This window comes from Sparus aurata, chromosome 23, assembly GCF_900880675.1.
Source record: "Sparus aurata chromosome 23, fSpaAur1.1, whole genome shotgun sequence".
NCBI lineage: Eukaryota > Metazoa > Chordata > Actinopteri > Spariformes > Sparidae > Sparus > Sparus aurata.
Genome location: NC_044209.1, coordinates 2944108 through 2952631, shown reverse-complemented (window position 1 = coordinate 2952631; position 8524 = coordinate 2944108).

Sequence of the window (8524 nt, the reverse complement as noted above, 5' to 3'; positions counted from 1 at the left end):
TTGAGTTACTAAACTAAAGAGTAAATGACCACTGATTTATCACAACCGAGCTTGCTTTACTTTGAAATGTAGAAAACAGCTTGTTGAAGGTATTTTTTTCCTGCTCTTTATTATGCTGATGTCTTCTACATGTATGCTGTTTTTCAACTTTGAAATACTTTAGGCAGGGTATCATTCTGCACTCGCGATCGGTTGTATCGCACGTGATGGGTTTAGAACTCATCACTGTGTCCTTCATTTCAAAGTTGTATTACCATCATTATCCATAAGGAGGGAACAGTACTGCATCATCTTATTAAAAGGTCCTGCTGCATGTTTTATCCAACTATCTCAACAATATTATCTCCTTTAGCGTAATTTTGTCACTCGTTCATTATAGTCCTAAATTTTAGACATTCCCACTGTAAGAATCGTATTGGGAAAGGCTGCTTTTCAAGCCAGTGTCCCTCAGAAGTGGAATGGCTAAGCTAAACTATCTTATCTCTTTAGATATTTCCTAATTACCTGTTGTTTAATGTTCTTTAGTCTGAAGGTAATTGTGATTTATGATCATATTGTGTATACTCATATTTATATGCTCAGGGCATCATATTGGAAAAGAGAGCTTGTGCTCAATTGACCTTCATATCCTTTAGAACAATGTTAAAGAAAAGATAATTTACTCCATATAAGGGGTCACCTAAATCAAATGAATCAATTAGAAATGCGTTTTTTTTTTTAACACTGTGTCACCACAATTACTATCCAATGGAAAATGGAGTAAATTTTGCCAACCTCAGAGAAAACCAGTAATATATCGCCCTGAAAACCCTGTGACTTTTCTCAACTCGACTGTCTGTGAGGACACAAGAAAAAAGAGACCTTAAGGTCCACCAGATCCCACTGAGAACCAACAAACTGTGTCTGAGGTCTGAGCTAATCTCCCCCTTGTTTATGTCCTTTAACAATTATAACCAATTAAGACCTCAGATCCTAAATTCAAGGTTAAATCAGAATATAAACACAAAAAATAAAATCACTATTAACAACCTATCATATTAGTGGGTCAGTCAGTTGCCAAGCTTCACTCGTAATTCTTCCCTTACTTGGTACTCTCCATGTATGTGCAAAACGCTTTATGTGTATGTAACTGTTGTAGCATCAAATGTATGTAAGTGTATGAGCATGAGTGTTCAGGGGCGGTTCTAAGGGGGGGCCAACAGGGGCCAGTGCCCCCATAACTCTGAGTCTGGACCCCCCTGTGGCCCCCCTGACAGGGAGTCTACATTAATAACACCATGACAGATTTCTTGCAATGATTTTGTTCTGAAGGGAAAGGCAGAAATAAAGTGTCTCAGCAGTTTACTACCCAATCAAAATTGCTGAAATTGTAAACACTGCTTTGTCTGAATGAGGGATTTGTCCTTTTTTCCAGGTTGTATGTGCCCCCTAACAAAAAAGCCGGCCCAAACCTGGCCCCCCTATTAAAACTGGCCTAGAACCGCCACTGTGAGTGTTTGCATGGGATTGTGTTTGTGTTTCTGTCTTCATAGAATTATCTCACGGGGTTGTATCCGTTTGTGTGTGTGTGTGTGTGTGTGTGTGTGTCTTTAAAGAGTTTGTGGATAAAGTCGCACTAGCCTGACAGATTTAGTGTGGGTCACACAGGCGGATGACATCAACCGATGTAACGGGTGTCCGGTGACTCTTGTCCGTCCCCCGGTGGGTCCCGACTTTAGATGTTATGCCTTCTTTCTTGGGCTCTTGCGTCCCCGTTGTATAGAAAGAAGAGTACAAATAAAGACTATTATTTTGCCCATGAAGCAAGCCAAAAATGTCACTCTTTTATCGTTATCCTAGTAATATAACATTGTACAGGTTTCGTTTAACCTCATTATCATTTTGTTAATGCAGCTCCAGTTTATTTCAAATCAGTAAAGCTTTTCACAGCTATATTGATTACCTGTATGTTAAGTGTGGGAGGGGGAGCACCTTCCCTCTTTCAGCGGCGCTGTCTCTGTGTCCACGCGTTCGAACACCAGCTGCTCAGCCCCCCTTTTCTGCTTTTCTCTCTCTCTGCTCCGCGGACAAGCGCACTCTGAACTCCTCTTAACCGCAGAGAGACTGAAGAGATCTGAATCAGCTCATTGTCAGTTATAAATTACCACTTTTATCTGCCAACATTCACACAGGCATTTTAGATCAAAAAATCACGCCTTAAATGAAAGATTTTGCTAGACTCACGACCACTATCATTATTTATTCATTTCAATTTAATGATTTGCTCGGAGGTGGTGTCTTTAGGGCAAAATCAATGTGTATGATTTTGTTTTATTCCCTGTACGAAATTCCGAGCTCTACTACATGTATGTCTAACTAAATGGCTTTAGGATAACCCCGAATTCCCCAATATATTTAAATATCCAATCTTGTCAGTACTGTGGTTTGGTGTTTGTCACACTACTTTAATCATGCATTTTTAGCTGTCTCCTGTCTTCAGATCTTTAAAAATGTATATGTTCAAATTTTGCGTCAAATTCTTGTACCGGTACTTCTAGCTTTTAAATTCTTGCTTGCTCAATTTAATTAACTTATCTTTACCTTACCTCACAACTTCCCACTCTAATATGTGGGGCTCTAGTGCATAAAGGCCAATTTCATACTTTGACCAGCTACACCAGTCAACCAAATAAACAATTGTCCGTACATCCACAAATGCCTGCTCAGTGTACTCATTGAACCTCTCCACTGTGAAACAAATCAATCATCATCCCCAGGTAATCACATTTCCCCCGCTTTATAAAGACAAAGAACACCCTATTGGACTCCTCTGATCCACATTCAACTAGGATGCCTTTAGTCACACAAATCATGTATGTGTGTTTTAATCTTATATTCGAATTGCTATCATTTTTGACTACTCTCTTCATCTTCTCTCTGCCTAATTTCCCCTTAGCTTTTCCTTATTGCTTCTACTCTTTCTCTTTTATGTGAGTAATAGTGCTATTTGTGAATATAAATAATAACTTTATTAATAGGTATCTCTTTATGCCACCAAGTCCTCCTTTTCTTTCTTAAACATCCAATTTATCTCAATTAATATATCCTCTATGTGAAATCCTTTATCTTTCACAGCTGTTCATCTCTGTTCTCATGTGAGTGACGAGACTCAACAGTCACTTCTCAGTTGCAGGGCAAAGTACAACCCATTAATCACATCACTGAGAAGTTAGATGGAACATCCCACATTACTACATTCCTATGATGTATTTATGTATTATTATATCTGTTATATATCACGTTATCAATTACAACACTTATGCATTGTATCTGATATATTCTAATAATGCGCATGTATATAAATTACTTATACTCCCTTCTATAGACAAACAATCAGCTTTCCCATCAACTGTAAGCTGAATCTCAACCCCCACACTCAGCTTTGGAGGACACAATGGGCACGATCAACACTGAACACTTAACACAAGCGGGCCGGCCCCTACTTTTTTCCTTCTACTCACAAACATAGACACTTATTCAGCTGAATTTCATGACACCTCCTTCAACTTGGTTTGTTGGAGTCAGAGTATGGTAAACCGTCTCTAACAGTCCCCGAAGTGCCATACCACATTGTTTATTTAAGAGTCCACGAGTGTCCCGTGGACATGCTGAATTTTCTATTGTCACAACCGCTTGGTTTAACATAACATTTCTCTCTCATTCTACTTTTTCGTGGTCTTCTGCCCTGGCCAGGCTTCCCTTCTCTTTTCTACTCTTTTTACTCTTTGAGACTGAACTAGGCAGAACAACGACTAATGCCTCGCAAGTCCGATAGTATAAGCTAAACGCCCTGCCTGTTACGTATCTTCAGCGGCTGGTCACCAGTCCTATCACTTCTGCGCAGCAGTTTCTCTTCTTTACTTCTCTATTTGAGACAACTTTAGCGCGTAGGAAATGATGACCAATCTCACGCATGTCTTAGGACAATATAAGCTTAGCGTCATACTTTATACTGTCTGCACCGTATTTCTAATTAATTCATAAATCTCTACCGCATAAGTTTCTCTTCCCTTAATTTAGAAAATTTAGACAGAACCGTATCATCAAACTACACACCTATTGCCCGTTTCTTCCCCAAATTTGGTAATTTTCAGCCTGACATTGGAATACACACTCACAGTTCCGTCCAGAGCCTGAATTTGACTCCAAGAGCGAAAAATGCTCACCTTGTTTGCCAGCTGGGGTGAAAGTCAGTCTCTGGGCTCCTGCCGTGCGTCCAAGTTGTCAAAAGCGATCCTGTTCGTGACGCCACCTGATGTTTCTGGGCTTCCCTCTTCGAAGGAGTTGGCGTGTAGTTCCATAATAAAGGATACTGCGGAGGCAAGGCCGGGTGGAAATGGAGCGATCTTTATTTAAAACAAAATCTAATGCCTTGAGTCCGATCAGAAGCGGCCGCATTCTGATATTATCAAATTTGTGGACAAAACAATGCCAAAATGCTTGTCCTCTGCTCCATTATAACCTCAGCCTTTGCTCTTACGAGGTTTTTCCAAATGCCACCTCCTGTTCCTTCTGTCAGGGCCTTTTTTAAGAGTCTCTCCACAAAGTCACCCACTTCTTCTGATTGGTTCCCTTGCCAAATTACTTAGAAAAAGGAGTTTGATCTGTGCTTAGTCATCTCTTATTATTTGGCATGCAGGTCAAGCTTAGCTAAGCACTTAATCATCTGTTACCTTTGACCCCTTACAGTTGGAAGCTACTTCCTGGACTTCTATTCACACAATGAAAATCAATTGGTCATTATTGAATCTAACTTAAGCAAGTCAGAATGTGTTGTCCTCCAGACACCTCACCATACCAACTATGTAAGTATATGTCACCTTGTGTTGTTTAGATGGCTTGGGTGGGCATCATTCCATGGATGCCAACCTCAAAATGTGCGATTGTGCGAATATTTACTATAAAAACTTAAGAAAGGTAGGAGGAGCAGGATAGAAGAGGGAGGAAAATAGGAAGTGACAGAGAACGAGCAAATGAGAGGATGAATCATGCCTAAAGAAAAGGTGGCAGGAGAGTAGTAGGTCCACAGAAAACTCTTGGAAAACAAATATTAGCTCTCTCTCTCTCTCTCTCTCTCTCTCTCTGTCATGTGTCAGCCATATTTCCTTCATCACTGTGTGTGTGTGTGTGCTCACATGTTTCTTCTGTGTGTGTGAGACAAGCATCCGGTCAACACCTTTTTTTATGTGTTACCACAAAGGGGGGAATGTTTATGTGTGTAACTCTTTGTGTGTTAAGAGCTGTGTTAACAAAGGGATTCCTTCTATAGTGGTATGTCAGGATAGGGCAGGGACAAGTATATGTAACGGTGTGTATGTTCAGGAAATGGAAGCGACACTTTCAGATACCAATGACAGACTATTCTTCTGCTCCTTCTTAACGCTCTGTTTTTTCTGCTTCTACTGACAGACTGGTACAATCAGGAAAGACAAAGGAGGGACAGAGGGATAGAGCAAAGTAAGGAAGAAAGACAAACACAGTTGGGGATAATCTCTTAGTAGTTTCTCAACACACATCACAAATGTTTCCCTGTACATGTAAACATTCATTGAGCTCAGCAGAATAAAGAGTAAATTGAGTAATAAGACTGGAACAAAGAACTGAAAGAAGAGGGCAAAGCTAAACCTTGATGATGATGGTGATGATGTGACATGGTGCTGAAGTCTCAGCCCATCCTTTTCAGAAAAACAACCACATAAGTTGACTGTGACAGTAGCTTTTTACGACCTTTATTTATGTTACTATTTAGACGGCTACTTCTAGTGGCCGTAGCAATTATCACAGTTGTAGAGGAGGAAGTCAAGAGAAGTAGTTTAGAGAGCCAGGTGCCTCAGTTGCTCAGTCAGTACAGTGCAAGTCCCATGTGGAGAGGCCCTCTACCCGCTGCAGCAGCCCAGGGTTTGAGTCCAACCTTTGGCCCTTTGCTGCGTTTCACCCCCCTCTCCCATTTCCTGCCATCTCTGCAAAGCTGTCCAATGGGCCAAAAACAACCCCGAAAACAACAAAAAACTAATTATAGCTGCTGCGCAGCGATGGGTCCGGTTTGGGCTATTTTTGGCAAATTTAGGCAATTCTGAGCAACAAACAGGAGAATAGGAAGACAAGATAGTTGACAACAATGTTCATTTTGGACCACTTGAGGCTTGAACTCACAACTTCTGGAACCAAAGACTGTCATCTATTGGCAAGTGGCAATACAACAGTGGCTTCACAAATTGAGTAAGCCACTCACTGTTGTGCAGGCAGATTTGAAACCACTGTAAAAAATTCAGTTATCAAGACAAAAATCTGAAAATACACATATTGCAGCATGGAGATGTTGGTAATTTGTTTTTAAAAATGATTGATTTGCTCCATAAGTAAAAAACTGATGTTTAAAAATGCTGCTTGCATTGACTGCAATTATTCACATGAGAGCAGAATTCAAAATGTTCTCAAAAATTCAGTTTTTTAGGTAAAATTCTGATATTTGTCAAACATCATCTACCATGACTCAAAAAAACGTTCAATTTTTTCATGAACATTGAAGATTTATTTATCAATTGCAGGTATATGTTTACAGTAGTGTTCACAGTCAAACATTTTCATGCACTGTAGGCAAAAATTGTGGGAGGAGATTTTTACAAGTTTTAAACTTAAAAAAAAAACAGAGTGATGGACTTCATAATTTTTAATAGGTTTAAATGTACAAAAGTTTCTTTAGTTATTGGGGCTACAGTTTGATGAAAGTGTGAAGTTCTAGCGGGTTGATTTGTTATAAATTTTCAATGTTTTGAACTTCAGATGCTTGCTGTAGCGCCACCATCAGGACTATTGGCTTGGGTTTACAGCTGAGGTAATCTGGCATGAGACTGGACCTTTGTGCAAAATTTGGTTAGCTTTCATCCATGGTCCGGTCCAAGCTATTTGTTTTTATTTAATTTAGAGGCTTGCTGTGATGCCACCATCCGGACAATTGTCTTGTGTTTCATGTTAAGGACATCTGACATTTTGATCTGTCATCATCATCATCATCATCAGATGACTCAGGGAGTCACTGTCCGGGCAGCTGGACAGATTTGGCAGATTTCAAAAATGGTCAAAATGTCAGAAATTCTGTTACCTGAACAAAAATCTGATAATACATAAATTGCGTCTTGACAGCATGGAAATGTTGGTGATTTGTTTTTAACTCTAAGTGTTTTGTTTCATAAGAGAAAATTTGATTTTTAAAAATGCCACTCTTACACTGACTCAAAAATTCTGTTTTTGAGATAAAATTCTGATATTTGCCAAACTTCATCAACCATGACTCCAAAATATTCTCAATTTTTTTCATGAAGATTGAAAATGTATTTAGCAAGAATTTGATAGTATATGTTTACAGTACTGTTTACAGTCAAACATTTTGATGCACTGTAGGCTTAATTTTTGATAAATCAAAAATCCGAGAAACAAGTTTTGTGGAGGACGGTCTGAAGAGCAAGTCTGGTGACAATTGAGCACAAATTGAGCACAAATTGTGGGAGGTTTTATAAGTTTTACAGGTTTTGAAAAACTTGAGTGATGGACTTCATAATTTGTAATGAGTTTAAGTGGACTAAAGTTTCAGCAGTATTGGGGCTACAGTTTGGTGTAAGTTTCAAAACTGTAGCATGTACTGTTGATTTTGTAGGTATTTTTAAAGTTTTAAAAATGTAAACGCCTATTGTGTCCCCCCCAGGAGGAATATTGATATGTCCTTGGAATTAAATAAATCTGGCATGGGGCCGGACATTTCTGTAAAGTTTGGTGAGTTTTCGCCCTTGGGAAGTATGACTTCCTCGGAAGAAAGAAAGAAGAAAGAAAGAAAGAAAGAATTCCTAGGAATACAATAGTGTCCTGGCAGCTTAGCTGCCCGGACCCTAAAAAGAAGAGCGACAAGTCTGCACAGGGGAAAGGACCAGGTGGACATTCACGTTGAACAAACACAAAGCCATCTTACACAATTTTTTCAGTCAACAGGTAGTTATTTCAGCTTAGTAAAATAGCAAATTTACATCACATACACAACGTAAATCAAATAGGTTATTTTAACCAAAAACACAACCTTTTCTATAAACCTAGCCAGCAGTTTTTTGTACCTTATGTCTAACCAAACTGATTGTGCAACAAAAATCCACTACGCTTGTCAATGGTGTGCTGCAACAGTCATGTTGCTCTGGAAATGGTGATATGTGTGATTTTGGGAGTCAGTGGCAATCAACCTTTTCATTCAGGTATGATTTATCAGGTTTAGGTATGAAGGTGTGCTAAACATTTGTAAAAAAAAACATACTACATATGTAAGTACCCAATCTGGATTGCTAGGGCTAAGTCAGCTCGGATATGAATAGTTGTTTAGCTGTCTGGGGAGGGAACTCAGAGGGTATCTGGCCATCGAAACGCTCATTCAGAGCCACCCACATACTTGTTTTTTTGCTGTGTTAGCTTGTAGTGTCACTTTAAAATATATTCAAACTGCATA